This window comes from Hyperolius riggenbachi, chromosome 8, assembly GCF_040937935.1.
Source record: "Hyperolius riggenbachi isolate aHypRig1 chromosome 8, aHypRig1.pri, whole genome shotgun sequence".
NCBI classification, from domain to species: domain Eukaryota; kingdom Metazoa; phylum Chordata; class Amphibia; order Anura; family Hyperoliidae; genus Hyperolius; species Hyperolius riggenbachi.
In genome coordinates, this window is record NC_090653.1 from 26,967,348 (window position 1) to 26,981,489 (window position 14,142).

The 14,142-nt window shown below is 49.8% G+C and overlaps 6 non-coding genes across 6 annotated transcripts; 3 read left to right on the forward strand and 3 right to left on the reverse strand.

The window, feature by feature from the left end:
* Window positions 1-2,728: 2,728 nt before the first annotated feature.
* Window positions 2,729-2,800, reverse strand: TRNAE-CUC (transfer RNA glutamic acid (anticodon CUC)). The gene has a single exon. It is a non-coding gene; the product is annotated as a tRNA-Glu (tRNA).
* An 827-nt stretch (window positions 2,801-3,627) lies between these two features.
* TRNAE-CUC (transfer RNA glutamic acid (anticodon CUC)) lies at window positions 3,628-3,699 on the forward strand. Its single transcript has one exon. It is a non-coding gene; the product is annotated as a tRNA-Glu (tRNA).
* Window positions 3,700-4,520: 821 nt separating this feature from the next.
* Window positions 4,521-4,592, reverse strand: TRNAE-CUC (transfer RNA glutamic acid (anticodon CUC)). The gene has a single exon. It is a non-coding gene; the product is annotated as a tRNA-Glu (tRNA).
* Window positions 4,593-5,865: 1,273 nt separating this feature from the next.
* Window positions 5,866-5,937, forward strand: TRNAE-CUC (transfer RNA glutamic acid (anticodon CUC)). The gene has a single exon. It is a non-coding gene; the product is annotated as a tRNA-Glu (tRNA).
* An 815-nt stretch (window positions 5,938-6,752) lies between these two features.
* Window positions 6,753-6,824, reverse strand: TRNAE-CUC (transfer RNA glutamic acid (anticodon CUC)). Its single transcript has one exon. It is a non-coding gene; the product is annotated as a tRNA-Glu (tRNA).
* A 381-nt stretch (window positions 6,825-7,205) lies between these two features.
* Window positions 7,206-7,277, forward strand: TRNAE-CUC (transfer RNA glutamic acid (anticodon CUC)). The gene has a single exon. It is a non-coding gene; the product is annotated as a tRNA-Glu (tRNA).
* Window positions 7,278-14,142: the final 6,865 nt, after the last annotated feature.

The window sequence follows — 14,142 nt, forward strand, 5'->3', positions numbered from 1 at the left end:
ATCGGATTTCCGATCGTTTTTCTGATCGATATTCCGGTCACTTGTTTGCAAATCGATCAGAAAAACGATCGGGAATCAGATCGGACCTGCCAGAAATGATCTATTCGACCCATCTATCTGATGGGAAATTGCATGGTGTGTACCAGGCTTTACTGCTCTTACCATCTTACTGTTGCAGGCAATGGAGCCTGCATAAGGAGTCAATCCAGCGGTTAAGACAAGCGACTCAAGGAAGTGCCGCTGCTGCGTGAGAGATCAAGAAAAAAGAAGGAGGCCTTTCCTGACCGGGAATCAAACCTGGGCCGCGGCGGTGAGAGCGCCGAATCCTAGCCACTAGACCACCAGGGAGAGATGAAGGCTCCCAAGCCTTCTGACGGTAAAATAAGTCAACTCCACAGAGAACAGCACGCGGCGGCACCCGAACGATCCATGCCGTGATGAATTGCTTTGCCGTCACTCATGTCACTCTTTCCCATTATTACCCTCTTCCTCTTCCCACTGCTCCTTCCTGCCAGACCTTCATCAGAGAGCTCTGTGCTTTCACGAATGGGAAATTGCATGGTGTGTAGAGTTGGGCCGAACGGTTCGCCGGCGAACGTGGTTCGCGCGAACTTAGGTGGTTCGCGTGCGGGTGTCGCACGCGAACGTTTTGCGGCAAAAGTTCGCAAAAAATCGGTTCGCCCCATAATGCACCTGAGGGTCAACTTTGACCCTCTACATCACAGTCAGCAGGCCCAGTGTAGCCAATTAGGCTACACTAGCCCCTGGAGCCCCACCCCCCCTTATATAAGGCAGGCAGCGGCGGCCGTTATGGCCACTCGTGTGCCTGCATTAGTGAGAGTAGGGCGAGCTGCTGCAGTCTCTCATAGGGAACGATTAGTTAGGCTTAACTTCTTCCTGGCTGCATACCTATTCTGTTCAGTGAGCCCTCAGCCCACTGCATACCTGTACTGTGATCCTGCCACTGCATACCTGTTCAGTGATCCTGCCACTGCATACCTGTTCATTGATCCTGCCACTGCATACCTGTTCAGTGATCCTGCCAGTGCATACCTGTTCATTGATCCTGCCACTGCATACCTGTTCATTGATCCTGCCACTGCATACCTGTTCAGTGATCCTGCCAGTGCATACCTGTTCATTGATCCTGCCACTGCATACCTGTTCAGTGATCCTGCCACTGCGTACCTGTTCAGTGATCCTGCCACTGCATACCTGTTCATTGATCCTGCCACTGCATACCTGTTCAGTGAACCCGCCACTGCATACCTGTTCTGTTCAGTGAACAGTTTGGTGTGTCAGTGTGAAGCAGTACCTTAATTACACTACCTGATTGATGTATACACATGCAAGATGTTTTAAAGCACTTTAGGCCTGTCATTTAGCATTCAATGTGATTTCTGCCCTTAAAACGCTGCTTTGCGTCAAATCCAGATTTTTCCCGGGGACTTTTGGCATCTATCCCACTCCGCCATGCCCCCCTCCAGGTGTTAGACCCCTTGAAACATCTTTTCCATCACTTTTGTGGCCAGCATAATTTTTTTTTTTTCAAAGTTCGCATCCCCATTGAAGTCTATTGCGGTTCGCGAACTTTAACGCGAACCGAAGCTTCCGCCAAAGTTCGCGAACCCGGTTCGCGAACCTAAAATCGGAGGTTCGGCCCAACTCTAATGGTGTGTACCAGGCATAAGACCAAGGAGGAAGTTGGACTATTTGGAAGACATGCAAAGCTCTCAAGGGAGATTCCAACTTTCTGGAAAAAAACACGCAGCACAAATTAGCAGCCAGCTTTCATCCTGTCACTTTTCTCCTCATCGTTCATGTGGATGTTCTTTCATCTCTACCTGGTGGTCTAGTGGCTAGGATTCGGCGCTCTCACCGCCGCGGCCCGGGTTTGATTCCCGGTCAGGGAAGGCCTCTTTCTTGATCTCTCACGCAGCAGCGACACTTCCTTGAGATGCTTGTCTTTACCGCTGGAATGACTCCTTATGCAGGAGTCCTGCACTTGGCTGGCCATCTTTGTTAAGTCTTCAGTCTGTTCACTATAGGCTGACTCGGAAAAAACAAAAAGAACCAAACCGCTTTCTTCTGTCGCATAGCTGTTTGGAAAGGGAGACTGTGTGCAGCTTCTGCTGATGGAGGTCTCCCTGCATGCCTCTTGGCAGTCGCACACTGCCTCCTAGGGATGATTCCATGATCTGGATCTGAGTTAAAGGGGTTTTTACATTTTCTTTTTCATACACATGAACGCTGAGGAGAAAAATGACGGGGTGAAACCTGGCTGATAATGTGTGCTGCATGTTTTTTCCAGAAAGTTGGAATCTCCCTTGAAAGCTTTGCAGTCTTGCATGTCTTCCAAATGGTCCACCTTCCTCTTTGGTCTTATGCCTGTTACACACCATGCAATTTCCCATCAGATAGATGAGTCAATAGATAATTTCTGACAGATCCGATCGGATTTCCGATCGTTTTTCTGATCGATATTCCGGTCACTTGTATGCAAATCGATCAGAAAAACGATCGGGAATCAGATCGGACCTGCCAGAAATGATCTATTCGACCCATCTATCTGATGGGAAATTGCATGGTGTGTACCAGGCTTTACTGTTCTTACCATCTTACTGTTGCAGGCAATGGAGCCTGCATAAGGAGTCAATCCAGCGGTTAAGACAAGCGACTCAAGGAAGTGCCGCTGCTGCGTGAGAGATCAAGAAAAAAGGAGGAGGCCTTCCCTGACCGGGAATCGAACCCGGGCCGCGGCGGTGAGAGCGCCGAATCCTAGCCACTAGACCACCAGGGAGAGATGAAGGCTCCCAAGCCTTCTGACGGTAAAATAAGTCAACTCCACAGAGAACAGCACGCGGCGGCACCCGAACGATCCATGCCGTGATGAATTGCTTTGCCGTCACTCATGTCACTCTTTCCCATTATTACCCTCTTCCTCTTCCCACTGCTCCTTCCTGCCAGACCTTCATCAGAGAGCTCTGTGCTTTCACGAATGGGAAATTGCATGGTGTGTACCAGGCATAAGACCAAGGAGGAAGTTGGACTATTTGGAAGACATGCAAAGCTCTCAAGGGAGATTCCAACTTTCTGGAAAAAAACACGCAGCACAAATTAGCAGCCAGCTTTCATCCTGTCACTTTTCTCCTCAGCGTTCATGTGGATGTTCTTTCATCTCTCCCTGGTGGTCTAGTGGCTAGGATTCGGCGCTCTCACCGCCGCGGCCTGGGTTCGATTCCCGGTCAGATGAAGGCTCCCAAGCCTTCTGACGGTAAAATAAGTCAACTCCACAGAGAACAGCACGTGGCGGCACCCGAACGATCCATGCCGTGATGAATTGCTTTGCCGTCACTCATGTCACTCTTTCCCATTATTACCCTCTTCCTCTTCCCACTGCTCCTTCCTGCCAGACCTTCATCAGAGAGCTCTGTGCTTTCACGAATGGGAAATTGCATGGTGTGTACCAGGCATAAGACCAAGGAGGAAGTTGGACTATTTGGAAGACATGCAAAGCTCTCAAGGGAGATTCCAACTTTCTGGAAAAAAACACGCAGCACAAATTAGCAGCCAGCTTTCATCCTGTCACTTTTCTCCTCAGCGTTCATGTGGATGTTCTTTCATCTCTCCCTGGTGGTCTAGTGGCTAGGGTTCGGCGCTCTCACCGCCGTGGCCCGGGTTCGATTCCCGGTCAGGGAAGGCCTCTTTCTTGATCTCTCACGCAGCAGCGACAGCGACACTTCCTTGAGATGCTTGTCTTTACCGCTGGAATGACTCCTTATGCAGGAGTCCTGCACTTGGCTGGCCATCTTTGTTAAGTCTTCAGTCTGTTCACTATAGGCTGACTCGGAAAAAACAAAAAGAACCAAACCGCTTTCTTCTGTCGCATAGCTGTTTGGAAAGGGAGACTGTGTGCAGCTTCTGCTGATGGAGGTCTCCCTGCATGCCTCTTGGCAGTCGCACACTGCCTCCTAGGGATGATTCCATGATCTGGATCTGAGTTAAAGGGGTTTTTACATTTTCTTTTTCATACACATGAACGCTGAGGAGAAAAATGACGGGGTGAAACCTGGCTGATAATGTGTGCTGCATGTTTTTTCCAGAAAGTTGGAATCTCCCTTGAAAGCTTTGCAGTCTTGCATGTCTTCCAAATGGTCCACCTTCCTCTTTGGTCTTATGCCTGTTACACACCATGCAATTTCCCATCAGATAGATGAGTCAATAGATAATTTCTGACAGATCCGATCGGATTTCCGATCGTTTTTCTGATCGATATTCCGGTCACTTGTATGCAAATCGATCAGAAAAACGATCGGGAATCAGATCGGACCTGCCAGAAATGATCTATTCGACCCATCTATCTGATGGGAAATTGCATGGTGTGTACCAGGCTTTACTGCTCTTACCATCTTACTGTTGCAGGCAATGGAGCCTGCATAAGGAGTCAATCCAGCGGTTAAGACAAGCGACTCAAGGAAGTGCCGCTGCTGCGTGAGAGATCAAGAAAAAAGAAGGATGCCTTCCCTGACCGGGAATCGAACCCGGGCCGCGGCGGTGAGAGCGCCGAATCCTAGCCACTAGACCACCAGGGAGAGATGAAGGCTCCCAAGCCTTCTGACGGTAAAATAAGTCAACTCCACAGAGAACAGCACGCGGCGGCACCCGAACGATCCATGCCGTGATGAATTGCTTTGCCGTCACTCATGTCACTCTTTCCCATTATTACCCTCTTCCTCTTCCCACTGCTCCTTCCTGCCAGACCTTCATCAGAGAGCTCTGTGCTTTCACGAATGGGAAATTGCATGGTGTGTACCAGGCATAAGACCAAGGAGGAAGTTGGACTATTTGGAAGACATGCAAAGCTCTCAAGGGAGATTCCAACTTTCTGGAAAAAAACACGCAGCACAAATTAGCAGCCAGCTTTCATCCTGTCACTTTTCTCCTCAGCGTTCATGTGGATGTTCTTTCATCTCTCCCTGGTGGTCTAGTGGCTAGGATTCGGCGCTCTCACCGCCGTGGCCTGGGTTCGATTCCCGGTCAGATGAAGGCTCCCAAGCCTTCTGACGGTAAAATAAGTCAACTCCACAGAGAACAGCACGCGGCGGCACCCGAACGATCCATGCCGTGATGAATTGCTTTGCCGTCACTCATGTCACTCTTTCCCATTATTACCCTCTTCCTCTTCCCACTGCTCCTTCCTGCCAGACCTTCATCAGAGAGCTCTGTGCTTTCACGAATGGGAAATTGCATGGTGTGTACCAGGCATAAGACCAAGGAGGAAGTTGGACTATTTGGAAGACATGCAAAGCTCTCAAGGGAGATTCCAACTTTCTGGAAAAAAACACGCAGCACAAATTAGCAGCGATCTTTCATCCTGTCACTTTTCTCCTCAGCGTTCATGTAGATGTTCTTTCATCTCTCCCTGGTGGTCTAGTGGCTAGGATTCGGCGCTCTCACCGCCGCGGCCTGGGTTCGATTCCCGGTCAGATGAAGGCTCCCAAGCCTTCTGACGGTAAAATAAGTCAACTCCACAGAGAACAGCACGCGGCGGCACCCGAACGATCCATGCCGTGATGAATTGCTTTGCCGTCACTCATGTCACTCTTTCCCATTATTACCCTCTTCCTCTTCCCACTGCTCCTTCCTGCCAGACCTTCATCAGAGAGCTCTGTGCTTTCACGAATGGGAAATTGCATGGTGTGTACCAGGCATAAGACCAAGGAGGAAGTTGGACTATTTGGAAGACATGCAAAGCTCTCAAGGGAGATTCCAACTTTCTGGAAAAAAACACGCAGAACAAATTAGCAGCCAGCTTTCATCCTGTCACTTTTCTCCTCAGCGTTCATGTGGATGTTCTTTCATCTCTCCCTGGTGGTCTAGTGGCTAGGATTCGGCGCTCTCACCGCCGTGGCCCGGGTTCGATTCCCGGTCAGGGAAGGCCTCTTTCTTAATCTCTCACGCAGCAGCGACACTTCCTTGAGATGCTTGTCTTTACCGCTGGATTGACTCCTTATGCAGGAGTCCTGCACTTGGCTGGCCATCTTTGTTAAGTCTTCAGTCTGTTCACTATAGGCTGACTCGGAAAAAACAAAAAGAACCAAACCGCTTTCTTCTGTCGCATAGCTGTTTGGAAAGGAAGACTGTGTGCAGCTTCTGCTGATGGAGGTCTCCCTGCATGCCTCTTGGCAGTCGCACACTGCCTCCTAGGGATGATTCCATGATCTGGATCTGAGTTAAAGGGGTTTTTACATTTTCTTTTTCATACACATGAACGCTGAGGAGAAAAATGACGGGGTGAAACCTGGCTGATAATGTGTGCTGCATGTTTTTTCCAGAAAGTTGGAATCTCCCTTGAAAGCTTTGCAGTCTTGCATGTCTTCCAAATGGTCCACCTTCCTCTTTGGTCTTATGCCTGTTACACACCATGCAATTTCCCATCAGATAGATGAGTCAATAGATAATTTCTGACAGGTCCGATCGGATTTCCGATCGTTTTTCTGATCGATATTCCGGTCACTTGTATACAAATCGATCAGAAAAACGATCGGGAATCAGATCGGACCTGCCAGAAATGATCTATTCGACCCATCTATCTGATGGGAAATTGCATGGTGTGTACCAGGCTTTACTGCTCTTACCATCTTACTGTTGCAGGCAATGGAGCCTGCATAAGGAGTCAATCCAGCGGTTAAGACAAGCGACTCAAGGAAATGCCGCTGCTGCGTGAGAGATCAAGAAAAAAGAAGGAGGCCTTCCCTGACCGGGAATCGAACCCGGGCCGCGGCGGTGAGAGCGCCGAATCCTAGCCACTAGACCACCAGGGAGAGATGAAGGCTCCCAAGCCTTCTGACGGTAAAATAAGTCAACTCCACAGAGAACAGCACGCGGCGGCACCCGAACGATCCATGCCGTGATGAATTGCTTTGCCGTCACTCATGTCACTCTTTCCCATTATTACCCTCTTCCTCTTCCCACTGCTCCTTCCTGCCAGACCTTCATCAGAGAGCTCTGTGCTTTCACGAATGGGAAATTGCATGGTGTGTACCAGGCATAAGACCAAGGAGGAAGTTGGACTATTTGGAAGACATGCAAAGCTCTCAAGGGAGATTCCAACTTTCTGGAAAAAAACACGCAGCACAAATTAGCAGCCAGCTTTCATCCTGTCACTTTTCTCCTCAGCGTTCATGTGGATGTTCTTTCATTTCTCCCTGGTGGTCTAGTGGCTAGGATTCGGCGCTCTCACCGCCACGGCTCGGGTTCGATTCCCGGTCAGGGAAGGCCTCTTTCTTAATCTCTCACGCAGCAGCGACACTTCCTTGAGATGCTTGTCTTTACCGCTGGATTGACTCCTTATGCAGGAGTCCTGCACTTGGCTGGCCATCTTTGTTAAGTCTTCAGTCTGTTCACTATAGGCTGACTCGGAAAAAACAAAAAGAACCAAACCGCTTTCTTCTGTCGCATAGCTGTTTGGAAAGGGAGACTGTGTGCAGCTTCTGCTGATGGAGGTCTCCCTGCATGCCTCTTGGCAGTCGCACACTGCCTCCTAGGGATGATTCCATGATCTGGATCTGAGTTAAAGGGGTTTTTACATTTTCTTTTTCATACACATGAACGCTGAGGAGAAAAATGACGGGGTGAAACCTGGCTGATAATGTGTGCTGCATGTTTTTTCCAGAAAGTTGGAATCTCCCTTGAAAGCTTTGCAGTCTTGCATGTCTTCCAAATGGTCCACCTTCCTCTTTGGTCTTATGCCTGTTACACACCATGCAATTTCCCATCAGATAGATGAGTCAATAGATAATTTCTGACAGATCCGATCGGATTTCCGATCGTTTTTCTGATCGATATTCCGGTCACTTGTATGCAAATCGATCAGAAAAACGATAGGGAATCAGATCGGACCTGCCAGAAATGATCTATTCGACCCATCTATCTGATGGGAAATTGCATGGTGTGTACTAGTGTTGGGCGAACATCTAGATGTTCGGGTTCGGGCCGAACAGGCCGAACATGGCCGCGATGTTCGGGTGTTCGACCCGAACTCCGAACATAATGGAAGTCAATGGGGACCCGAACTTTTGTGGTTTGTAAAGCCTCCTTACATGCTACATACCCCAAATTTACAGGGTATGTGCACCTTGGGAGTGGGTACAAGAGGAAAAAAAAATTTAGCAAAAAGAGCTTATAGTTTTTGAGAAAATCGATTTTAAAGTTTCAAAGGGAAAACTGTCTTTTAAATGCGGGAAATGTCTGTTTTCTTTGCACAGGTAACATGCTTTTTGTCGGCATGCAGTCATAAATGTAATACATATAAGAGGTTCCAGGAAAAGGGACCGGTAATGCTAACCCAGCAGCAGCACACGTGATGGAACAGGAGGAGGGTGGCGCAGGAGGAGAAGGCCACGCTTTGAGACACAACAACCCAGGCCTTGCATGAGGACAAGAAGCGTGCGGATAGCATGCTTTGTACCACCATGCAGTCATAAATGTAATAAAGATAAGTGGTTCAATAAACAGGGACCACGCGGCAACGCTAACCCAGCAGCAGCACACGTGATGGAACAGGAGGAGGCGCAGGAGGAGAAGGCCACGCTTTGTGAGACACAACAACCCAGGCCTTGCATGAGGACAAAAAGCGTGCGGATAGCATGCTTTGTACCGCCATGTAGTCATAAATGTAATAAAGATAAGAGGTTCAATAAACAGGGACCACGCGGCAACGCTAACCCAGCAGCAGCAGCAGCAGCAGCACACGTGATGGAACAGGAGGAGGCGCAGGAGGAGAAGGCCACGCTTTGTGAGACACAACAACCCAGGCCTTGCATGAGGACAAAAAGCGTGCGGATAGCATGCTTTGTACCGCCATGTAGTCATAAATGTAATAAAGATAAGAGGTTCAATAAACAGGGACCACGCGGCAACGGTAACCCAGCAGCAGCAGCAGCAGCAGCAGCACACGTGATGGAACAGGAGGAGGCGCAGGAGGAGAAGGCCACGCTTTGTGAGACACAACAACCCAGGCCTTGCATGAGGACAAAAAGCGTGCGGATAGCATGCTTTGTACCGCCATGTAGTCATAAATGTAATAAAGATAAGAGGTTCCATAAACAGGGACCACGCGGCAACGGTAACCCAGCAGCAGCAGCAGCAGCAGCAGCACACGTGATGGAACAGGAGGAGGCGCAGGAGGAGAAGGCCACGCTTTGTGAGACACAACAACCCAGGCCTTGCATGAGGACAAAAAGCGTGCGGATAGCATGCTTTGTACCGCCATGTAGTCATAAATGTAATAAAGATAAGAGGTTCCATAAACAGGGACCGTCAACGGTAACCCAGCAGCAGCAGCAGCAGCAGCAGCAGCAGCACACGTGATGGAACAGGAGGAGGCGCAGGAGGAGAAGGCCACGCTTTGTGAGACACAACAACCCAGGCCTTGCATGAGGACAAAAAGCGTGCGGATATAGCAGCAATGCTTTTTGCCGCCATGCAGTCATAAATGTAATACAGATGAGAGGTTCAATAAACAGGGACCGGAAACGCTAAACCATCCCAGATGTTCATCGGTCATGTTACTTGGTTGGGGTCCAGGAGTGTTGCGTAGTCGTTTCCAATCCAGGATTGATTCATTTTAATTTGAGTCAGACGGTCTGCATTTTCTGTGGAGAGGCGGATACGCCGATCTGTGATGATGCCTCCGGCAGCACTGAAACAGCGTTCCGACATAACGCTGGCTGCCGGGCAAGCCAGCACCTCTATTGCGTACATTGCCAGTTCGTGCCAGGTGTCTAGCTTCATGCCCGGTTTCAGGTCCAGCGGTGCCAGCCACAAATCCGTCTGTTCCTTTATTCCCCTCCAAATTTCCTCCCCTGTGTGCTGCTTATCCCCAAGGCAGATCAGCTTCAGCAACGCTTGCTGACGCATGCCAACAGCTGTGCTGCACTGCTTCCACGATCCTACTGCTGCTGGTGCTGGGTTAGCATTTCCGGATGAGGTACAGCTTTGAGATGCGTTGGAGGAGAAGGAGTCAGAGAGGTAGGTGCTGCTGTTGTTATCCAGCTGTTTGCGGCGTGGGCAACACCCGCGCCGTAGCAGGTGAGGAATCGCTGCCAGGCTCCACAAGGTTCACCCAGTGCGCGGTAAGGGAGATGTATCGACCCTGGCCGAACGCACTCGTCCAGGTGTCAGTGGTGAGGTTAACCTTGCAGGCAACGGCATTCTTCAAGCTTCGGGTTATTTAGCTGACCACGTGCTCATGCAACTCAGGCACTGCAGAGCGCGCAAAGTGGTAGCGGCTGGGAACAACGTAACGTGGGATGGCCACTGACATCATGCCCTTGAAGCTGTTTGTCTCCACCACTCGATATGGCAGCATTTCGCAGGCCAGAAGCTTGGCTATGCTGGCTGGCTGTTACTGCCACGGCCCGGGGGTCATTTGCTGGCAATTTCCTCTTGTGCTCAAACATCTCAGAGACAGACAACTCAACCGTAGCGCTGCACACCGAAGGGCTGTTGGTTGTTGTGTTTGATGAACACTGGGAGACCTCAAGAGCACTAGTCCGGAAAGTGACAGTGTCAGCATCGTCTGATGTTTGTGAATGTTGTGAACCACGCAATGGCTGGGCTACTGCTGCTGCTGAGGCGGGTCTGGTGGTGAGTCTGGTGAACCCAAGGGAGGCAGTGTTGCTGGTGGTACCCTGTCCTGCCGCGTTTGCCCACAGAGTGGGATGTTTGGATAGAATGTGGCGGCTCATGCTGGTGGTGGAGAGGTTGTTAATACTTTTCCCCCTGCTCAGGCGGGTCTTGCACACCTTGCAAATCGCCATGGTAACATCCTCAGTGCAGTCTTCAAAGAAAGCCCAGACTTTAACTGGCTGAGGACTCGGACCTCGTGCGTGATGTGCTGGTGCTGCTTAACCCACTGCTGGACGCTTGAGAGGTCATCCAAGTAATTATCTGGTCCTGTTCTTTTGGATCTGTGAGGGTTGTTGTCCTGGACAACATGGGCAGTATTGAGTGGGTTTTCTTGGGTGCTCCCCTGTGGCCTGTACGTGAACCGTCAGGGGAAACACCTCTTCCCTTGCCCCTCCCTCTTTCACCGGATTTCTTCCTCATTTCACTTATCCTTAAAGTACACGCTGACTGGCAGCAGTACAGTGGCAGTACAGAAATGCTATACAGTGGTGGGTGAGCGGTGTACCACTATTGTCAGCAGTGACACAGAGCACAATGCTATACAGTGGCGGGTGAGCGGTGTACTACTGTTCCCAGCAGACACAGAGTGGAAGTAAACACAATGCTATATAGTGTGGCTGAGCCGTGTACACAGAGTGGCATTAAACACAATGCTATATAGTCTGCTATATAGTCACCCCGAACAGGGTGATGTTCTGCAGAACCCGAACAGTGGCAAACACTGTTCGCCCAACACTACTGGGAGGGAACGCAGATTTTAGTACCTAAACACACGATACAACATGTTTTCCGGGGTCGGACTCTGAGGCACATACAGATGGTCCCGATCATCATCCTCATCATACAACTCTTCTCCTGAGTCTGACCCACCCACCACCTCTGCCACCCCAACATCCCCAGACACAGACCCCTCATCGTCCTCAACATTAACTTGGGATGCTGGCCTGAGCCAGACCTCCTCCTCCACATCAGGCCCCATCATCTCCTCAATGGCAGCCCTCATTAATCGCTCTGGCGACGGACTGATGGACACAACGTTCTCCTCCGGGGAGGGCTGCTGCTGACCACTGGCTGCTGGGGTGGATGTTATAGCTTGCGTGGGGCGTTGGCTGTTGCTGTTGTTGGGAGTGCTGCTCACAGCGGAGGTCTCTGGGGAACTCATGTTGAGCTCATATAGTGGTTGACGGTGAGTGGAGTATTACTGATCCCAGCAATATACACACTGACTGGCAGAGTACGCAATGCTATATAGTGTGGCTGAGCGGTGTACACAGAGTGGCAGTAAACACAATGCTATATAGTCTGGCTGAGCGAGCGGTGTACTACTGTTCCCAGCAGAATCAGAGTGGCAGTAAACAATGGTATATAGTCTGGCTGAGCGGTGTACACAGAGTGTCAGTAAACAATGGTATATAGTCTGGCTGAGCGAGCGGTGTACTACTGTTCCCAGCAGAATCAGAGTGGCAGTAAACAATGGTATATAGTCTGGCTGAGCGGTGTACACAGAGTGTCAGTAAACAATGGTATATAGTCTGGCTGAGCGGTGTACACACAATGCTATATAGTCTGCTATATAGTGTCAGTAAACAATGGTATATAGTCTGGCTGAGCGAGCGGTGTACTACTGTTCCCAGCAGAATCAGAGTGGCAGTAAACAATGGTATATAGTCTGGCTGAGCGGTGTACACAGAGTGTCAGTAAACAATGGTATATAGTCTGGCTGAGCGAGCGGTGTACTACTGTTCCCAGCAGAATCAGAGTGGCAGTAAACAATGGTATATAGTCTGGCTGAGCGGTGTACACAGAGTGTCAGTAAACAATGGTATATAGTCTGGCTGAGCGAGCGGTGTACTACTGTTCCCAGCAGAATCAGAGTGGCAGTAAACAATGGTATATAGTCTGGCTGAGCGGTGTACACAGAGTGTCAGTAAACAATGGTATATAGTCTGGCTGAGCGGTGTACACACAATGCTATATAGTCTGCTATATAGTGTCAGTAAACAATGGTATATAGTCTGGCTGAGCGAGCGGTGTACTACTGTTCCCAGCAGAATCAGAGTGGCAGTAAACAATGGTATATAGTCTGGCTGAGCGGTGTACACAGAGTTTCAGTAAACAATGGTATATAGTCTGGCTGAGCGGTGTACACAGAGTGTCAGTAAACAATGGTATATAGTCTGGCTGAGCGGTGTACACAGAGTGGCAGTAAACACAATGCTATATAGTCTGGCTGAGCGAGCGGTGTACTACTGTTCCCAGCAGAATCAGAGTGGCAGTAAACAATGGTATATAGTCTGGCTGAGCGGTGTACACAGAGTGTCAGTAAACAATGGTATATAGTCTGGCTGAGCGGTGTACACAGAGTGTCAGTAAACAATGGTATATAGTCTGGCTGAGCGGTGTACACAGAGTGGCAGTAAACACAATGCTATATACTCTGGCTGAGCGAGCGGTGTACTACTGTTCCCAGCAGACACAGAACAGTGAACAGAATGCTATATAGTGTGGCTGAGCGAGCGGTGTACCACTATTCCCAGCAGACACAGAACAGTGAACAGAATGCTATATAGTGTGGCTGAGCGGGCGGTGTACCACTATTCCCAGCAGACACAGAACAGTGAACAGAATGCTATATAGTGTGGATGAGCGAGCGGTGTACCACTATTCCCAGCAGACACAGAACAGTAAACAGAATGCTATATAGTGTGGCTGAGCGAGCGGTGTACCACTATTCCCAGCAGACACAGAACAGTGAACAGAATGCTATATAGTGTGGCTGAGCGAGCGGTGTACCACTATTCCCAGCAGACACAGAACAGTGCACAGAATGCTATATAGTGTGGCTGAGCGAGCGGTGTACCACTATTCCCAGCAGACACAGAACAGTAAACAGAATGCTATATAGTGTGGCTGAGCGAGCGGTGTACCACTATTCCCAGCAGACACAGAACAGTAAACAGAATGCTATATAGTGTGGCTGAGCGAGCGGTGTACCACTATTCCAAGCAGACACAGAACAGTGAACAGAATGCTATATAGTGTGGCTGAGCGAGCGGTGTACCACTATTCCCAGCAGACACAGAGTGGCAGTAAACAGAATGCTATATAGTGTGGCTGAGCGAGGTACACAGAGTGGCAGTAAACAGAATGCTATATAGTGTGGCTGAGCAAGCGGTGTACTACTATTCCCAGCAGACACAGAGTGGCAGTAAACAGAATGCTATATAGTGTGGCTGAGCGAGGTACACAGAGTGGCAGTAAACAGAATGCTATATAGTGTGGCTGAGCAAGCGGTGTACTACTGTTCCCAGCAGTGACACAATGACAGGGGGGACCCTGGCTAGCGTGGCTGGAGCGCGAACTACCCTGCCTGCCTACCCAAAGCTAAACCCACAGACAAATGGCGGAGATATGACGTGGTTCGGGTATTTATTTACCCGAACCACGTGA